Raw genomic sequence first — 21,812 nt, forward strand, 5'->3', positions numbered from 1 at the left:
AAAACACTCCATGACCTCTGTGAAACTCTCCATCTCCACATATACTATTTCCTGCTTATATATTCCACTTATCCATCTTTACTTAAGCCTTCCTGCAATTCACAAACATTTTTTAAAATCCCTTTTCAATTCTACATTTTCTTCCAACAATCTCCATGAATCTTTCTCCTTCAATTCAGAGAAACGCTTTTAAAAACAACAATATGCATTTCATTTACCCCACTTTCCATCTCTCTTACGTCGACTCCATGAAATCTGGTTCCAGTGCCACCACTCCATCAAAATTATTCCATTATGATCTCCTATGACTTTCTAGATAATATATCTAATGAATGCTTTTGAGTATTGATTTTTGTGAATTTCTGCAGCATTTGGTCCTTTCCCGTTCATTCTTTCATGACATTTTCTTCATCACTGGTTCCATGACACTGTTCTTCCCTGTTCTCTAACCTTCTGCAGTGCCCCTTCTCAGACTTTTTCACGGGATCTGCTTTTATGTACAGTTCCTTAAACATTGCTGTTCCCCAGTGCTCTGTCTTGGCTGTCTTTTCTCACTCTAAATTCTCTCTGAATGATTTCATCTATATTCATCCTTTCAGCTGCAGCCACAGACGCTGAAATCACAACAGTAAACAGGCTTGTCCTAGTCTTTACGTGAATAATCACATGAATAATATCATCGCCTTGAAGGAGAAGAAGACTCTTTTTGAAAGTGAAAGCAGGGGAGCTCAACTAAACTGCAGGCACATTGGAGGTTTCTGTGAGAAGGTCAGGTTAAGCTGACCAAAGAGCAAATTGGAGGGACATGTTCCAAGCTGAGAAAAGATCATGCCAGGTGGCCTGAGGTAGAGAAGGTTCATTCTGAAGATAGGCCTTTACACAAAGTGTGCAAGGCTACAGAATTTAGCAATTATCACACATTTGGATAAAAGCAGGTTATCAGAAGTGGTGGAAGAGCCTAGCGGGTGGAAGGAAGAAGATAAGATTGATATATGCAGAGGCCAGAGGGGAAGGGCGTTTTCTGACATACTATGGAGATTAAAAGTTATAGTTAGTGTTGGCGAGGAGCCTTTGAAAGATTTCATCTGGTGGCAGCAGATGAAACTGAGGAACTCAGTGTCAGGGAAACAAATTTGAAGTTATTAAAGTAGCAGGGGTAAAATGAGCATCTGTAGAACAGTGGCAGTTGAAATGGGAATAAGAGAAAAGAGTTAGAAATGTGCAAATCGAAGAGACCAACACAATGAGGGCAGATTGGATTGGCAGGTCAGAGAGAGACAGAGGAAGCCAGAAAAGACCATTCCTACTGAATGGGACTACAGGGAGAGGAACTTTCTATATACCAGGCTCAGTTCCAGGGCCTGAGGACACAGTGTGAATAAAATGTGCAAAATACTTGCATTCATGGAAATCACATTTTAGTGGCTAATTTACCTATTGTCCTTGAATTTCAGTATAAAAGGTCATTTTTAAATGCGGGACTAAAAAAAAATGGGGCACTACATTTTTAGATTTAAAAAAAAGCAACAAAGTTTCTTTTAAAAACCTCCACCCATTCCCTTGGTATCCAATTATCCAAGGCAGAGGAAGGCCACACAGGTCAGGGCTGCACTGCGAACAATTCAGGGCCAACCGATAGTTGGGACTGACAACGGGTTTGTGAAACAGGAGAAAACATCTCTAAGGCTTGAAACCTGGGATCCTCATAATTTACAGTGGCAGAATTAAAGCTCAGCTGGGATGGCCCAATTTGTTCCTCTTCTAAGAATGACACAAAATATTTCTTTGTTATAGAACCAAAAATCTTGATTTTTACATCTTCATTCTACTGTAGGAATTGAGATGAAGGTCCATACCAGAATCCCATCCTTCACTGCCCCTGTTGTTGTTTACTCACTAAGTCGTGTCTGACTCTTTGTGACCCCATGAACTGCAGCACGCCAGGCTTCCCAGTCCTTCATTATCTCCTGGAGTTTGCTCAAACTCATGTCCACTGATTCAGAGATGCCATTCAACCATTCATACATGACTACTGGAAAAACCTCAGCTTTGACTATATGGACCTTGTCGGCAAAGTGGTATCTCTGCTTTTTTTTTTTTTAATATCTCTGCTTTTTAATACACTGTCTAGGTTTGTCATAGCTTTTCTTCCAAGGAGCAAGCATCTTTTAATTTCATGACTGCAGTCACCATCAACAGTAATTTGGGAGCCCAAGAAAATAAACTCTGTCACTGCTTCCATTTTTACCCCTTCTATTTGTTTGCCATGAAGTGATGGGACCAGATGCCATGATCTTAGTTTTTTTAACGCTGAGTTTCAAGCCACCTTTTTCACTCTCTTCTTTCCCCCTCATCAAGAGGCTCTTTAGTTCCTCTTCACTTTCTACCATTAGAATGGCATATCTGAGGTTGTTGATATTCCTCCCGTCGATCTTGACTCCAACTTGTGATTCATCCAGCTCAGCATTTTGCATGATGTAATCTGCACGGAAGTTAAATAAGCAGGGTGACAATATACAGCCTGTCATACTCCTTTCCCAATTTTGAGCCAGTCTGTTGTTCCATGTCCAGTTCTAACTGTTGCTTCTTGACCTGCATACAGGTAATGTGGAGACAGGTAATGTGGTCTGGTACTCCCACCTCTTTAAGAATTTTCCACAGTTTGTTGTGATTCACACAAAGGCTTTAGCATAGTCAATGAAACAAAAGTAGTTATTTTTCTAGAATTCCTTTGCTTTCTCCATGATCCAATGAATGCAAGCAATTTGATCTCTGGTTCATCTGCCTTTTCTAAACCCAGCTTATACATCTGGAAGCTCCCAGTTCACATACTGCTGAAGTCTAGCTTGAAGGATTTTGAGCATAACCTTGCTAGCATGTGAAATGAGCACAACTGTATGGTCCTTGAACATTCTTGCCCTTGCTACCAATTAACCCTTGCAACATGAGACATGGAAGTTATTATATGACTTACTGTGTTAACTTCTTTGTCCAAAAACCAGGTCATCCTAGCAAAATTTGTGTAATAGCAACCCCCAGAATCCTATGAAGAAGGTGACCCACCAGTAATCATGAGGTAAGTGAATGGGAATTGTTCACGTAAATGCCCACGCACATACACATACACCGTCCCTCAGTCATATGTGGAGAATTCCAAAATCAAAGTATTACACCACCAATAGGAGTTATTGCAGCTAAACCAAAAATGAACCACTAACAACCTAAGCCTGTCCTTCGAGGCACTGACATCTTCCTCCCAAAAGAGTTGACAATGGCAGGCTGTCAAGGAACTACCTCATGGCCTCCTTCCTGCTGTCCCAGGCCTCACACCACAGCTTTACAAAGATAAAATAATAACTAATGTGTCAATCAGGCTTTCTTAAACTAGCTCTGCATAGGGTCTGTCAAGGCCCCTCTCAGGCCAGTTCCTGCCAAAAAATGACCACTGCCCCAGGAATGGCTGACAATTCAAGTACAGCCCCTCTCTGGATCTCTTGGTAAGTACTTTCCCCATCTCCACAACTCTTCAAATTTGGAAATTACTTTAGGGTCATTTTAATTACATGCTTCCAGGTACTTTAATTCTCAGAACAGCTCTGCCATGTAAATCTGTGCTGCTACTGGTATGATAGACGGGAAAATCAAGAGACTTATACCAGACCACACAGCAGTTCACATCTGAGATGAACCATTCGGTTCTTGGGTAGATAAAGTGACTTGGAATGGTATATCTATTTGCTAGCAGAGTTATCCACTGTGAATGTCCTCTGCTTCTCTTCTGCCTCTTCCCACTGCTCCCTCCCCTCCCCTTGATTCCCAGAGTTATGGGAACATGGTGGATACTGGAGAGACACTTAACAACAGACCTGGCATAGCAGCTGGTAGCAAAGATGCTTGTTGACTCCACTGAGCACCATGGGTTTAATTGAATAAAGGAGAGGATTCCCCAGATAATTACAATAGGACGTGGAATGGTTTCCGTTCCAAGTCTTGCCAAGAGGAAGCCTGAGGGGCACCCAGCTTTTCACCATTCAGCCTCAGTAACCACAGGAGGGAGCTGGAGAGACCCAGGAAGAATGGACCACAGCACTTCACTCCTCTCTGCACTGCTCCTGTCACAGCCACACACCCCCCGACCCATCCATTAAGTGCAAAGGCGGACTGGGGCATAGCTGGAGGACTCCCAGAAAATCGCTCACTGAGGCTGGGGGCGACTGCAGACTCCACTAACAAATCATCACTGAACTGAATTCAGGGACAGTTCACGGGAGAAACTGATGGATGTCCCCTGGAATCTGAGTGTCTCTGGACACAGAGCCTGGGCTCGCTTCCTATCGAAGAGGCCGATTAGAATCAACGGGCAAACGCAGAGTGCAGGGGAAGGGCAGCAAGCTACCCTCTCAACAAGAAGATGCTGCAGTTTCCTAGGATTCAAGTTGGCATCACAAAGGGTAGCCAGAATTGAGACATCTGAGGGGACCTTGTCTAAAACGGCTGACTCCCTAACAGCTGTTAGGGAGTTGACCTCCCTAAACAGGAGTTGACCTCCAGAAACAGGAGCCCAGGGAGACATCAAAGAACACTAAAGCAGAGAGGTCCCCGGTGAAAGGCTTCCAAAAGGAGGCAAAAGTGCAGCCCACACAAGAGAGAAGACATGCGTAAGCATGTCACATGGAGAGCATCGAGGACCAAGAGAGAGCCGGGTAAGCAGCACTCAGACAAGCAAGAGGATTCTGCTTTCCTTCTAGTCACCTACCACTACCACTGATCCTAGGGGAAAAAAAAAAAAAAAAACAGGAGGTGGAAAAACGAAGAGCAAGAGCATAACATTATTGAAGGCAATAGCACAGAAGGGCAGGAAACTGTCCCCTACCTTAACCCCACTGCTGTGTGTCCATTATATGTGTCCATTTACTAAACCTGGTTGCACAACAGATGAAGACAGATCTTGAGGTCCTTCCTCCCTGGTAGATCAGACCTCAATCCTGCTGTCACTGCATTTCTTCCAATCACGTGACAAGGGGTGAGAAAGAAAAGTAGGGAAGTGGAGCACGCCTTCTATTCTCTCATGAACTTCATCATGAGCACCTCAAAACTGAGGGTTCACACGAATAACCAGGTGATCCAAGGTCAGTTCCAGGCCAGCTCTAGTATTAAGTAATCTTAAGGCTTCTGAGAACAAAAAATCATCCTTTCTTGGTCAAGAGGTTGGGAGCCTCTGGTTTAGTGGGTTGGTGGTCCTCAAAACCAAAACCTAGAATCTGTTCAACAAATCCCTGTGTGATTTCAGGAGCAACATTTGATTAATCCATGTCTCAGTTTCCCCATCTGTTGTAAGATTCTTAAAACCAGCTTTCTGTCCATTTTCCAAAGACATAGAAATACTTCATATGAGACCCATATTAACAATATTATCTAGATGCTCCCAAAGTAATACTGCAAAGTTGAAAGCTGGTCATGATGCTTCTCTCAGGGGCTGGACCCAGTGGTACTAACCTGACAAAGTCACCATCAGAGGCTTGAAATTCCTTTCTTCTCATATGGCCACATCTCATAATTAAAAAGGCCAGTGATGAGTGATGCAGTCTGCTTTATCACTGGGGCATAACTGCATGGCCAGTTTCCTATTACTCTGTTCAGATCTGAGCAGATGAGGGATGGGAGTGGGAGGAGGGGTCAGAATGTAGGTCTGGTCCCAGCCACTGGGAGGATGGGGTATCATCCTGTGCAACAGAAGGAGGTTCAGTCTGGCAGGCAAAGCACCACATCCAACAGACATATCATGGTCCAGCCAGCAGTGGTGAAGGCAGAGGAGACGAAGTGGTACTGACTCAACAGGTGGGCACAACACAACAGCAAAGGGTTGGCAGACACTCCTGAGAAGATCCGGAACACACACCATAAGCTCCAAGGAAGTCTGTCAACAGACGGTAGAACCCAGACTTCGGGTTGGAATCTGGGGCAGATCCTTAGGCTCTGGTAACCGGAGAAGTAAAAACAAGGAAGGAACAAATGAATGGGCAAGTAAATGAGAAGCAAGAGGGAGGAACCAAGACAGTCAGAAGGTCTGTTATAAAACACAGAGTACAGTGACTGCACGTGAGAACAAAGTAAGTGCTTGAATATTCAAACCAGGGCTAACAACAGAGGCAGACCAGCAGCAGTGAGGGCAACGAAGCGGAGGAAGCCTACACATGAGATCCCATGGCTCCAGCTGGGGAGGAGAGGTTAGGTTGCACCTAACACAATTTATGTCACCCTTGAGCAGAATTCTGCAGATGATAATATTAAAATCAGGATATCTTTCTCATGGCAGTTCTTTACTTACTCCACTCAGAATAAAATATGCTGATCTAGACAGAAAGATAAGGTTAAGAATACTTCTTAGACACTTTGTCAGGTGGGCATAGAGATAAAAGATGAAGATACAATCCAAGTCCATGGCCAGGGGCAAATTTGGAACAGGCTCCAATGGCAGGACCACAGATGAGATTACAGTATGTTTTCCAGGGTGCTTTATCGGTCTGGAGCAGTAGCATTCAAAAAGTGAAAATGAATTTTAAAGCATCTTTCAGAGGACTTCCCTGGCAGTCTAGTGGTTAACACTTTGCCTTCCAATGCAGGAGGTGCAGGTTTGATCCCTGGTCAAGGAGTTAGGATCCCACAAGCCTCAGGGCCAAAAAAGCAGAACATTAACAACAGAAACAATATTGTAACAAATTCAATAAAGACTTTAGAAATGACCCATATAAAAGAATACATTAAAAAAAAATCATTCAGGGCAAATCACAGCAGCACATGTGAGGAAAAAACAGTCAATGAACCCTATTAAATCCTGGGCTATTGACCCAGAAGTGAGGTATCAGAGGACCAGGTTGCATTGCCTCAGAAATAACAGTACTATTGGCCAGATATCACAGTGCACAGTATCCAAAAATGGGCACACAACATATGCAATGAATAAGAAGGCTAAAATCTGTACTATTCAACCAAATGAGAGCATGAATGTCAAATCTCTTCCTGTTCCGAAGCAAAACATCCATACAAATATTTCAGAGGAGACCATTTTTGTTTTGTATTGCTGCCAAAGATTCTCTGAGTTCACACATACGTAGCATGGTTACACTAGATATTTTATCAGTCCAAGTACAAGAAAATAATTTCCTATTTCTACAAAGGAAGCAATTTAATGCAGGGAATTCCTTATAAAAGTGATCAAGGCACTTGAGTCCTAAACAGTTTCTTACAGAAGTGTGTGATCCAGAGATTAGCAATAGCTGGAACCGTGCCCACTGCTAGACTGGAGGAACAAAAGGAGGAGGGGCTGCCACCAGAGCCCCCGCGAGGCCACAGAAACGTGCTGGTGAATGTTTCTCGTAGCTCTCTGTTGGAAGAGGCGTCCCTGGTGGCTCAGATGGTAAAGAATCTGCCTGCAATGCAGGAGACACAGGTTCGATCCCCAGGTCCAGAAGATCCCCTGGAAAAGAAAATGGCAACCTATTCCAGTATTCTTGCCTGGAGAATTCCATGGACAGAGGATCCTGATGGGCTGCAGTCCATGGGGTCGGTCGCAAAGAGTTGGACACAACTGAGCAACCTTTCACTTTCACTTTCCTGTTGGAAGAAAGGTTGCAATTTCTGAGGTGTGGATGCACCCACCAAAGCTTAAGTCATCAATGTGATATCGCTAAACAGAGAAGTATGGGAAATGAACAAAACTATCCCTTGTGAGCAGGTGTGAGCTGGTTCCAGTGCAATCCTAGGCTCGAGCCACTTGATGGAAGCTGCAGACCCAGTGGAATTGGATGCTGCCAGTGCAGACAAAGAAGCAGAGAGGGAGGGGGAATACACCCCATCATCCTCTACTGCTTCCTACTGACACAACCCAGTCAGAAACATGCCCAAGTAGAATCCCCCATACAACACAGAGCAGAGTGGAGAAAGGAGAGAATGAAACTGGAGTACTTGTAATCTTGCTGATATTTTTCATATACTCAATTAGATGCATTTGGCAATGCAGGGTTGAAACGCATGGTTGCTTAGGACTGCAGAGGAAACATCAGCATGCAATTAAAAGTTCAATTTTGGCCTCAACATACAAAACCAGTGACTGTTCTGAATCTCTGAATATATTTAAAAGATAGCTTTGAGGTTTGAGATTTTTTAATGATACTATTGAACATCTCATAATAAGCTCTATTTAACACCAAGGGGTATTTTGTGTACTACGAGGAGAATTTAGAGTGATTAAAGTTCCATATATCACATATTTTCTAATTAAACATTCACCATCATTCATATCATTCATTCAGCAACCATTTCTTGAGCATCCACTCTGTGAAGACTCTGTTCAAGACATTCAGCATACAGCAATGGATAGAACACATAAAATCCCTCCCTTTAAGGAGCCTACACACTAGTAGAGGAACTAGACAATAAAAATAAACAAGCAGACCATACAGAATATTATAAAGTGGTAAACACAATGGTGAGGAAAAAAGCAATAAAATAGGGATAGGGAGTAATGAGGGGGTTCACAACTTTTAAAAGACTAGTCAGGAAAGGCCTCACCAGAAAGGTGTCATCTGAGCAAAGATTTGAAAGAAGCAAGAGAATAAGCCGAGGAGATGAGAGGGGGTGGGGTGAAGAGCCATCTAGGAAGACGGAAGTGTCCCTAGGGTGGAAGTTGCCTAATATACTATAGGAACACCAAAAAGATTGGGGCAGAGTTGAGGGGAGGGACAATACAGATCATGCACTCCATTATAAGGTCTTTAACTTTTTGGCATGAATTAAAGGGGAAGCATCTAAAGGGTTCTGAGCAGAAGACTGATATCACAAGGATCATTCTGGCTGCTATGTTTAGAATAAACTATAGGGGTCTCATGGCAAAAGCAGGGAAACCAGGCAGGAGACTACTGAAATATTTCCAGCTCTTGGGAGATGATGTGGCTTAGGTCCAGGCAGCTGAAGTAAAAGCTGGACAAATTGGTCAGACTGGGGATGTAGTTGGAAGGAAGATACAAGAGGATTTGCAGAATGATTGGCTAGAAGGTGTGAGAGTCAGAAAGAAGTTCAGGGATGACTAAAATTTGGGGCCTGATAAATGATAACTATAAGCAGATCAGCTTTAGAGAGAAAAATGAGATTTTGTGTTTGGACATGCTAAGTTTGAGGTGTCGGTTAGATATTTATGACAAGGTTTTAAGGGACTTCCCTGGTGGTCTAGTGGCTAAGACTCTGCATTCCCAGTGCAGAGAAGCTGGGTTTGATCCCTGGTCAAGGAACGAGATTACCCCCATGTCACAATGGAAGATCCCACGTACCACAACTAAGACCCAGTGCAGCCAAATAAATAAAAGTAAATATTTAATTTTTTAAAAGGCAAGGTATTAAATAGATGTTGGACAGAACACTCTACCTTGTGTTCAGGTAGAGGTCTAGGCTGGAGGTATAAATTTGGAGTTTCTCAACAGGAAGATTGGAGAAGGCAATGGCACCCCACTCCAGTACTCTTGCCTGGAAAATCCCATGGACGGAGGAGCCTGGTAGGCTATACAGTCCATGGGGTCGCTAAGAGTCGGACACGACTGAGTGACTTCACTTTCACTTTTCACTTTCATGCATTGGAGAAGGAAATGGCAACTCAGTCCAGTGTTCTTGCCTAGAGAATCCCAGGGATGGGGGAGCCTGGTGGGCTGCCGTCTATGGGGTCGCACAGAGTCGGACACGACTGAAGTGACTTCGCAGCAGCAGCAGCAACAGGAAGATGGAATTTAAGGTCATGATACCTGACACCTGCGGACTGAGCCTGGCAACCTGTCTGAACTGGGGTTCTGTAAAATCATTTTTAAGGCAGGACAAGAGTAATTTAACATAAAAGTTTCTCTGCCATTTGAGCCAGTACCTCCTCCCCCTTCAGTGTGCATTTTGCATCTGCACTATACATTAACTATATTCCTTTAGAAGATACTGGAATGCCTACTTGCCAGGGGGGAAAAAAGGAAGTTCCTCCTGGCGCCAGCAAGGTAACTCCTTAGGAGATAACATTCCTTTCTTGATCCTGTAAGGAGTCACAAGGCCCTGCTACTCTTGTTGGATTATGTAAATGGTTAGTATGTTGCTTTGACATACAGCCCTTTGTCTCAAAAAAATATATAACTGTGCTTTGATGTCCAACTGGTGGAACAGTCCTCAGAGCTTTCTGAAAGCCTGTCTCCTGGATTATAACACTCAGTTCAGTTCAGTTCAGTTGCTCAGTCGTATCCAACTCTTTGCGACCCCATGAACTGCAGCACGCCAGGCCTCCCTGTCCATCACCAACTCCCAGAGTCCACCCAAACTCATGTCCATTGAGTCAGTGATGCCATCCAACCATCTCATCCTCTGTCATCCCCTTCTCCTCCTGCCCTCAATCTTTCCCAGCATCAGGGTCTTTTCAAATGAGTCAGCTCTTTGCATCAGGTGGCCAAAGTATTGGAGTTTCAGCTTCAGCATCAGTCCTTCCAATGAACACTCAGGACTGATCTCCTTCAGGATGGACTGGTTGGATCTCCTTGCAGTCCAAGGGACTCTCAAGAGTCTTCTCCAACACCACAGTTCAAAAGCATCAATTCTTCGGTGCTCAGCTTTCTTTATAGTCCAACTCTTACATCCACACATGACTACTGGAAAAACCATAGCTTTGACTAGACGGACCTTTGTTGGCAAAGTAATGTCTCTGCTTTTTAATATGCTGTCTAGATTGGTCATAACTTTCCTTTCAAGGAGTAAGCATACTTTCATTTCATGGCTGCAGTCACCATCTGCAGTGATTTTGGAGCCCCCAAAAATAAAGTCAGCCACCATTTCCCCATCTATTTGCCATGAAGTGATGGGACCAGATGCCATGATCTTAGTTTTCTGAATGTTGAGCTTTAGGCCAACTTTTTCACTCTCCTCTTTCAGGTTGGTGCAAATACAATTTTCCATTTCTTTCTTGAATTGATGATTGATTAGTTTTTTCATAAATAGATATTTAAGACAAGATGCTTAATAGATGTTGGATCAAAGACTCTGTCCTTCAGTGTTTAGGTAGAGTGTTTAGGTATAAATTTAGGTATAAATTTGGGAGTCACCAGCATGTAGATGGAATTTAAGGCCATGCAACTGGATCAGATACCTAACATGTGTAGACTGAGCCTGGCAAACCCTCTGAACTGAGGTTGTGAAAAATTTAAGATAATTCCCTAAGGCACCCATTGTATGTAACAAATTAACTTCCCTTCTATGCATCTAGAACAACACTAGCTGAGAAAACCAAGAAAAAAGTCTTTACATTGTTTGCTGTGTTGTGCGGTTCAGATGAGAAACCATTGCTGGGAGAGGCTGGTTAGGGGTCTCTAAGCTACAGGGCGGGCTTCCCGGGTGGCTCAGTGGACAAAGAATCCACCTAAAATGCAGGAGGCACAGAAGATGCGGGTTCGATCCCTGGGTCAGGAAGATCCCCTGGAAGAGGGCACGGCAACCCATTCCAATATTCTTGCCTGGAGAATCCCATGGACAGAGGAGCCTGAAGTGACTGAACACACACAAAACTACAGGGCAGAAAAGAGGAGGGAGCAGAAAGAAAACTGGTAAGTTTTTCTATTCTTTCCTCCTACCAGTGAGGTAGGAGGAAACCCAGGAGAGAGTGCAGACTTGGAAGGTGAGTGGAGGGAGCAATCAAGGTTATCAAATACAGCTGATGCGTTCTACAAGGCAAGCACCAGGAATTTATGGATAGATTTGGCTATACAGAGGTCTAGGGACCTTGACAGGTATAGCTTCAGTAGATAGGTTTGGACTGGATTGAAGAGAGCCTGGGAAGAGTGAGTCTACCTTAGGTTAGAGTTATATAGTGATTTGAAGCTTCTACGTCAATCTGATTGAAAATTATTCTTAACTGTTTAGAAAATCACACCCATTTGAAGAAGTTTAACTCCTAAAGATTTTTTTTCAATGCTGAACAATCAATAAGACAAAATAACTACTTGGAGCTACTGAGGCTCCAAGTGACTACATAAATTCATATTTTAAGTATTTGTGTTCATCATAGTCTGTTACAGTTACTGGTTGAGTTGAAAGTAAGTAGTTATTAGAAAACTCAACTGTTAAGAAAAATTCATGCTAATAGAATAGAATCTATAGCTTAATATACTGGGTTTCTGTATAAGTTTCATTTGCCAAAAATATTTAAAAGTCACTGATACAATACAGTGGTCATTGCTATTGTTTCAAACTTCCTTAGATACATCACCTACATATACGGAGAGCTTCAACCACTTGAAAGTTGGCAGCTAATAATATAAAATATACTCTTCTATAGTTCTTATGATCCAGTGGTCTGTTTATGTGATTTGTACAAATCACATAAATTCTCTAAACCCTAGTTTCTGTTTCTATAGACCAAAAACGGTTAACACTGGAAGGATTCACTAAAAATGCTTTAAAGTACAGTTTCTCAGTAACGAAGGTAAGTGACATACTAACATTAGACTAAATGGACCAGTTAGAAAGTTTGAAATGTTTACTGACCTTGACAGATGGCCCAGCAGACCCAAGTGAATAGAACAAAAAGGATCTAAAGTAATAGAAGGTACACATATCGTGTGCAAGCTCTTCGAAAGGGCTTTCCAGCGTGCTTGCTATAGAGCCGATGCACTCTGCAGCCTTCAGGTGCCATCAGCACGGTGTCCTATCTGAGAGAGCAGCCTCCACACACGCACTATGTCACCCACACCTTCACGTCTATGGCATCGACTCTTTCCCTCCTACATCATCCAAAAGCTTTGCTGCTTAGGGTACAGATATTTGAGATCTTGTGGACTCCTTGACTTTCATTTTTGAGACTTTCTGAAAACAACTGCAGAAATACTGAGACCTTTGGAAAAAGGGCTGATCTTACTACATTTGGCGCCAGACTGCAAACCGAGAGAAATGGAAATATTACAAGCCTATTTTCCTGAAATCCCTGTCAGAGCAGCTCCAGCGATTTCTTGGCTTTACACTTGACCTCAAAACAGGACAATCTCCTCTTCCAAATCCATCTGCTTTTTTAGCTTTAGCTCTAGCCTTCTATTTAAATATGTAATTAAGTCAGGCACAACAGCCCCCACAGTGCCAGAACTACCCAGATTGGCAAATCTGAATTATGAAAAGACAACAGAATATATAAATCAGATGGTAAACTCAAATCACAAACCCTGTACCAAAATATTCAGCTCCAAGACATCTATTACTAGCAACATACTACCATATATTTTCAAACTACTTAAAAGACACATGTTTTATGTTGAAATAATCTTAGGCAAGGGCTGTGACTCAAGCTAGAAAATGTCAAGAATTTCAGTTGACTTTATCTCATAACTAGAACTTTAAAATCCAGAATAACTTAAGAGGAAAGGTGGAAAGAAAAAAGTGGTTACCAGGGTTTAAAGTAAAGACTGTAAGTTGAGAATTTCCAACTAATCTTTTACTCCATCAGTCTGGTATTAGCAGACTCCGGAAGCTGTTGTAAATAGTCGGCTCGCATAGCTCACTCCTGCCTCCTCTGCGTAGCTATATGCTCCCGCCAAACTTCCCCCACTGCACTCTCCCGGGGAAGGCTGCGTCCAAGAATTCATGCAGCCAATGCTCTTGGAAACAAAATTTAACCTTTCCTTTCCCAAGAGATATAAAACACTCTGCTATGGTCCCTCATCCAGAGCTGTTTCCTGGGCAAGTGACCAGAGGAACACCCATTCAGAAAATCAGAACTCAAACTGCCAGGCAAATGAGAAGTTAAAGAGATAATACTGAGGGAAGCGCCCATGTAGTCCTGTTCCTGGCCTCAAATAGCCCTTCAAAATTCTAGAAGACTGGTTTCAATTTGTTCCAGACCCAAGACACCAATTTATTCCCTCAAAGGAATAGAAAGAGAGCTTTGGACAAGAGTAATCCTGGGAGGTCCAACCCAAAGAACACTATCAGGTCAAGATCAACGTAAGACCTGCTCCAAGGGCCCTCTGGTCAGTTCTGGGCTGCAGCCAACTTGTGGAGTCTGAAGCAACTCTAACTCAAACCACATGCTCAGCTCTAGAACAACGTTTAATATTGTCTTAACTAAGGAGGCCTACAGGTCAGGTTGGATATCACAGGTGCATTCTGGTTAGCAGCAGCATTTCTAGTTCGATTTTTTCCTGGCCCAAATGTCCACCCTGATGTTTGGAGCAGAACTAAACCAGCTTCTCCTCCCACTTCATTTCATATCACTTGCATGTCATATGCAGCAGTGGTGGTCAACTCTTGCGACCCCACAGACTGTATGGCTCCTGCCAGGCTCCTCTGTCCCTGGAATTTCCCAGGAAAGAGTACTGGAATGGGTTGCCACTTCCTTCTCCACCATGTAATCTGGGGCACCTCTTTACCATGTCAGATAGCAAGAGCTTAACTCAAGAAAGAAGGAGATGAAGGAAGGAAGTCAAGAAAGGAGAGACGGAGGGAGGGAGGACAGTCTATTAAAAGAGAGAGAGATAAAAGAAAACCTAGTGGGTCAAATAATTTTCAGCTTCCATGTTACAACTTTGAAGAGTACCCTTCATCAGCCTAAGGACCTGAGAAACATGCAAACTATACCCTTTCAGGAACTTTGCTTCCATGGCTTTCTAGGACTGTTTTGGTGTACTGAGCTTCATTGTTTGCCTCTTGTATACTGAAAAGATCTTTTGATTTCTCCATTAGCATTTTGTGCTTTGCTTCATATTTTTTTTTAATTATCATGCAGTAAAGCGGGCTTTTTTGGTGTACAGTTCTATGAATTCTAACACATGGATGGGGCTGCAGAAACACCACCACTATCGGGATACAGAACAGTATCATGAGGAAACTTCCTGGTGCTATTCTGCAGTAACACCCTTCCCAGACTCCTAATCCAGCAACCGCTGACCCACTCTTGGTAAATAGATCGTTAATATTTTCTTTGTTGCACATTCCCAAACTAGAAATGTTACTATTTATAGCTTAAAAGTTGAGCATCTTGCTGCAGCAGTTATTTTAACTCATATTAAAATGTATTTAAAATAAAATGTAAAGTTATATTAATAAGCATGAAATCATAAAAGGTGAGCCATCTGAAGCTATCTTTAGTTCCAGCCACCATCGACCTGGGATAAGGCAACCCAGAAAACCCACACCTGTTCACAAAGGCCCGGATCTTCTCTCACCCTCCTGTGAACTTTCATCCATCTTCCTCTTGAATGCCTCCTCTTAATCAGCCTGACATTCATAACTGACAATGTATATGGTTTACCTAGTTCTGACCTGCTGCTCCTTCTTGGACACTGACTGCATCCACTCTTGCACACTCTGTTCTTGGGGATACTCTAATTATTTCACCTGGGCCAACCTCCAGGCTTCAAGCCCCAAGCCCGGAAGTGGCCCATTAGATGGATACAATTTCTTGATCCAACCTGATCTCCAGCAAGAGGCAAGTTCTGAAGTTACTACATCCCCAGCTTGCTGTATCTGAAATGTCCACATCCATGCATCTATTAATATACAACTTTTCTGAAAGTACAAGATATTAAGAAATTGAAAGTATATTATACATCACTATATTATAATCCATAATACATGATATATTAAATATATATACTATTTCATTATTTTAACATTATATAATATACATATACAAATATATTATTACCAGATCTTTTTTAATAGGTTTAGACTATAATAGAAATGATAATACATTTTGAACATTTGCTGAAGTGGCCCTTTATGTTGAATCTTCATGGGTTGAACAATTGCTTATAAAACTATATGATCTGTGAATTTATATATCTTTCTTAATACTTTAAGGCTACTAAAATCCAACATTATTAAATTAACATTAGTTATGCATTTTTAGGTTTATAAATTTGAATTAATAAGTTCCTAGCATCATCAAATTGCTCAGCTCTTCCAATTAAACTGAATTCTATGTAAAAATATGGCTTATTGATGATTCAGATATAATTGAGAGTTATATATCTATTTCCTCTCTCAACAGCACTATCTTTTTAAACTACTGTCAAATTAGTTAACTTTTTTTTTCTTTTTTTTTTTTTTTATTAGTTGGAGGCTAATTACTTCACAACATTTCAGTGGGTTTTGTCATACATTGATATGAATCAGCCATAGATTTACACATATTCCCCATCCCGGTCCCCCCTCCCACCTCCCTCTCCACCGGATTCCTCTGGGTCTTCCCAGTGCACCAGGCCCGAGCACTTGTCTCATACATCCAGCCTGGACTGGTGATCTGTTTCACCATAGATAGTATACATGCTGTTCTTTTGAAACATCCCACCCTCACCTTCTCCCACAGAGTTATTTCTGTGTCTCTTTTTCTGTTTTGCATATAGGGTTATCGTTACCATCTTTCTAAATTCCATATATATGTGTTAGTATAAATTAGTTAACTTTGTAATGACAACTAGAGAAAAATGTCCTGCTGTGTTTATTTACACAAACTTACAGCTTCTTTGTTCCTCAATTACTAACCTCTTATCAATCCTATAAACCAATAATTATGAAACACTCTTCATTGCAATTCTTTTGGGAAGAAGCCAAAGAACAAATAAACAGACTTTTTTTTTTTCACCTGTCTCTTTCCTTCCTCATTAACTCACACTTGTGACATGATGGAGCTATCATTTCAAAGCATGTTTCTGATAGTGAAATGCTCACTAAACCCAAAGTGTAAATCCATCATTTCTGTGCCTGACATGGTCAGTATGTTAACCTCAAATTGAAAGAGAATTGAAAGAGAGCTCCAATCTCAATGTTTTCTCTATATATTGAGCATCTAATATTAAAAGAATCTCTATATATGGCAAATAACCAAGTCAAGTTCATTATATTCAATTTTTATGAAGAAATGCAGATTTTTGCATTAAGAGAAAAATCCTTAAAATTCAAAAGGTTAAATGCAATACAAAATTAACTTGCAAAAATTAGTTTCTACTCATGAACAACAAATTTTCTGAAGAAAACAGATTCCATTGACAATGGCATCAAACAGAATAAAATATTCATGAATAAGTTTATCTAAGGAGGTGATAGATCTCTATACTAAAAACTTTAAGACATTCATCAAAGAAATTGAAAAAAAACACAAATAAATGGAAAGGTATCCCATGCTCATGAATTGGTTTGATATTGTTAAAATGTCAATACTATCAAAGCCATCTATAGATTCAATGTAACCCCTATCAAAATTTCAAAGGCATTTTGTATACAAGTAGACAAAACACTCCTAAAATTTATATGGAATCACAAAGACTCCAGATAGGCAAAGAAATTCCCAGACAGAAAAACAAATTAGGAGGATTAGGACTAGGGGCTCTAATCAAGACAAATTACATATCTTGATTTTAAGCTATACTGTAAAGCCATACTTGATTTTAAACTGTACTGTAAAGCTATAGTCATCAGAACTAATAAAAATAAATGAGAAAGAAAAAAAAAAAACTTCTTGACATAGGTCTTGGTGATGAATTTTTGGATATGACACCTAAAGCACAAGCAAGAAAATCAAGAATAAGTAAGTGGAACTATATCAAACTACAAAGTTTCTGCACAGAAAAAGACATCATCAACAAAGTGCAAAGATAATCTACAGAATAGGAAAAAATATTTGTAAACCATACATCTGATGAGGTGACCTCATCAGACCTGAAAAGACATTTCAGATACATGAAAGAGCAACAAATATAGGAAAAGATGCTCAACATCAATAGTGACTAGAGAAATACAAATTAAAACCACAATGAGATATCATTTCATGCCTGTTAGAATAGCCATCATCAGAAAGACAAGAGATAACAAATACTGACACGGATATAGAGAAAAGGGAAATCTTGTGCACTGTTGATAGGACTGTAAATTGGTGCAGCAAATGTGAGAAATAGTATGGAGGATCCTCATCATTTTTAAAATTGAACTACCAAGTGATCCAACAATTCCACTTCTGAGAATGTATCCAAAGGAAATGAAAACACTAACTCAAAAAGAAATCTGCATCCTGTGTTCACAGCAGCATTATTTACAATAGCCAAGACATGGAAACGACCTAAGTGTCCATCAATGTGTGAATGGATAAAAAATATTACCACACACACATACACACACACACACACACACACGTATATAATTCAGCCAGCAAAAAAAGAGGAACTCTTACCATATGCAACAACATGGATGTACCCTGAAGGCACTACACTATGTAAAACAAATCAGACGGAGAAAGACAGATGCTATATTGTTCCACTTTCACTAATATGTGAAATCTTTAAAAAAAAAAAAAAAAGAACTACAAACTCATAAAAGAGAGATCAAAGACAAGAGACTGGGAGAGGGGGATTAGAGGAAGGTGGTCAAGAAGCACAAATTTCTAGCTACAAGATAAGTAAGTACTAGGGATGTAATGAACAACACAATAAATAGAGCTAACACTGCTGTGTGATATTTAGGCAAGTTGTTTAGAGAGTAAATTCATAACAAGAGAAATTTTTTTCTCTTCTTTTTAATGTATCTGTATGAGAAAATGGGTCTTAGGTGAATCTACTGTGGTAATCATTTCACAATATATGTAAATCAAACCATCATGGTGTACGCCTTTTACTTATACAGTGATATGTGTCAATAATTTCCCAATATAACTGGGGAAAAAGTTAAATAGTTAAATAATAATTTTTCAAATACCTTTTTGAAAAAAATAGCTGATGAAAGACCCTGGCAAATAAAACCAAAAAATCTTGACCAAGTTGATGACATTGTTCACCTTTGAATTTCATATATTTTCATTTGGGCAACAATGGTATAAATGTTCATTCACTTTCAGTTCAGTATTTGATTCTTCTCAAATACACAGTGTTGGCCCCAGAAGTTTAGCTTTCATTACTTGGATGATTTCTTTTAATAATCAGCTAAAGATGCTGCATAGATACTGATACACTTTCAGGGAAATATCATAAATAAAAAATAACATCTATATTGTTATTTTGCCTCTTCAAGCATAAGACCAAATCTCCTTCCTCTTTCTCTTTCCATCCTCTCCTCTGTTCTGAATACTTCCCTCTCCCCCTCTCTTTGTGCTAGGTACTGTGCTTAGTCACTCAGGCGTGTCCGACTCTTTGTGAGCTCATGGACTGTAGCCCACCAGGCTCCTCTCTATCCATGGGATTCTCCAGGCAAGAAAACTGGGGTGGGCTGCCATGCCCTCCTCCAGGGGATCTTCCCGACCCAGGGATCGAACCCAGGTCTCCCTCATTGCAGGCAGATTCTTTACCATCTGAGGCACCACGAAAGCCCTTCCCCCTCTCTTTATGACCTCACAAAAATACAAATTGTTAAAATGTATTTCCAATGCAAATTACAAAATTTAGCAGTCTTTAAAAATTCTACACCCACATCTTTAAAAACTGAACCTTACCACTGTTAAACTGCCTGAACACATAAAAACAACATTTTGCAAATTTTTCCAGGGGCTCAAAGCCCCTCTGAAGCCTACCCATGGATGTACAAAGGGTCTGTAGTCCCCAGAGTAACTCTGCCTCACCAGCTCGCTCCCACAAAGTCAACCATCCAGCTCTCCCCTGGCCCAAGGCTTGACAACACCTCAAAGCCCTTCCTTCAGTCAATACTACTGAGCTCAAATTAACTTGTGTCTCCCCTAACTTTCCCAACTAACTCTTCCAGCTCACAAGGCTTTCTACCTTTTCTGGCTTCCTTATAATTCAGCATTCAGTTTCCCTCTAAATGATTCACATAGGTAAGCCATACCTCTAAAGCTAACTGGTAAACTCCTCAGAGTAGTTACAATGTATCTTACATCTCTGCAATTTCCCCTGAACCACCTGAAATAGTGCCAGAAGCCCAGTGAATATTTATTGAATAATCAACCCACCTATCTGCTTATCCTTCAGAGACCCTCTGTCCTACCACCACTACTTTGCCCGAGGAGAAAGATAGGGCCAAGAGCCACATCTTTTTGAACAGCATCTAGGTTACGCAGAGTTCAGGGGCTCTTACTCACCACATTGTTCATCCGTTTGAATGTACATTGCAAACATGTGCTAAGTTCCTACCATGTGTCAGGCACTGAGCAAGGCGCTGGAGAGACAAAAAATGACAGCGAAGTAAGCCGATGATTTACGGCATGCTACATGCAGTAACAGAGGTTCACACCGGCAGGAGGAGAAATGGAGTGGGCAGTTAATAAAGTCATCGCGGAGAACAGGACGCTAGAAATGGATGTTGAAAGAATTAGTGTGAATTTAACAGATGAGGTAGAATGATAAAGGCCTCCCAAGAGACTAAGAGCAAATGCAAAGCAACAAACACATGGAAATGACATGCCTTTTTTAATCCCCTCCTCACTTGCCTTAGTCAGTCAACTCAGTTTTCACATTCACTCACATTTCAATAAGGCCAGCTCACTTCACCTTCAGGATTATTTACTTGAACTTAATGGGGATTTATTTTTAAAGAGTGACTAAGGTGCAATGCCTAGCAAATACAAATTTCAAAATACTACATAAGCTTAGAAATTTGGACTTGGAAATCCAATTCAAATTATGGATTTGGAAAAAAATACATGTGACTGACTCAACATTCATACTATTAGGTTACATAGTTTTATAGAGAAAAATTTTAATACAATTTTAATTTTAATGATCTGTCTGTCTTCAAGGGATAAAAGAACATTTTTAAATGGTTTTAAAGTCATTTATTCAAAATTTCCATTCCTGCATCATTCACTTCTCCAAGTGAGTTCAGTTTCTCTGTCGGCTGGCTTTATAAACCTCTCCCTGGGCTTTAACAAGCATGGAATCACTTTTACTGTGAAGTTTAATATCCTGTTTAAAAATCCAAATATGATTCACATATTGCATCCTCAGTATTTCTAAAACAAAACAATCTGCTTGGACTTAAAAAAATTACTTTTCTCCAAAACACTTAAAAATATGCTATCTGATATCTGGAAATGAGACTCATTTAAGCACATGCAATAATACTGCTTCAAGCTCATTTTCCTGCCATTTTTAAGAAGAAAAATTAATAACACTGTTAAACTAATTTTATTTAAGAAATAGGTACTAATGGTATTCAAATGCAACAACAGTCTGGCCTTTAAAAAGTTTTTTTTTAAGTCAAGATCAAATGGGAGCAGAGGTGCCATTACTGGCACTCAATACTTTTTCAGAGACCTGAGCCTATAATTGCTTTTAAAGACATGAAACCCTTCATTCTTTCTCCCCTGATATATCCAAAGAACACTTCATATCTGATATCTTAGAGGATACTCAGAAATTTATAATAAGGATAGAAAGCCTCACTCTAGGAATCAGCAAACTAAAATGGACTGGAATGGGTGGATTTAACTCAGATGACCATTATATCTACTACTGTGGGCAGGAATCCCTTAGAAGAAATGGAGTAACCATCATGGTCAACAAAATAGTCTGAAATGCAGTACTTGGATGCAATCTCAAAAACGACAGAATGATCTCTGTTCGTTTCCAAGGCAAACCATTCAATATCACGGTAATCCAAGCCTATGCCCCAACCAGTAACGCTGAAGAAGCTGAAGTTGAACAGTTCTATGAAGACCTACAAGACCTTTTAGAACTAACACCCCCAAAAAGATTTCCTTTTCATTATAGGGGGACTGGAATGCAAAAGTAGGAAGTCAAGAAACACCTGGAGTAACAGGCAAATTTGGCCTTGGAGTACGGAATGAAGCAGGGCAAAGGCTAATAGAGTTTTGC

Source organism: Cervus canadensis, chromosome 13 (genome assembly GCF_019320065.1).
Source record: "Cervus canadensis isolate Bull #8, Minnesota chromosome 13, ASM1932006v1, whole genome shotgun sequence".
Classification (NCBI taxonomy): Eukaryota; Metazoa; Chordata; class Mammalia; order Artiodactyla; family Cervidae; genus Cervus; species Cervus canadensis.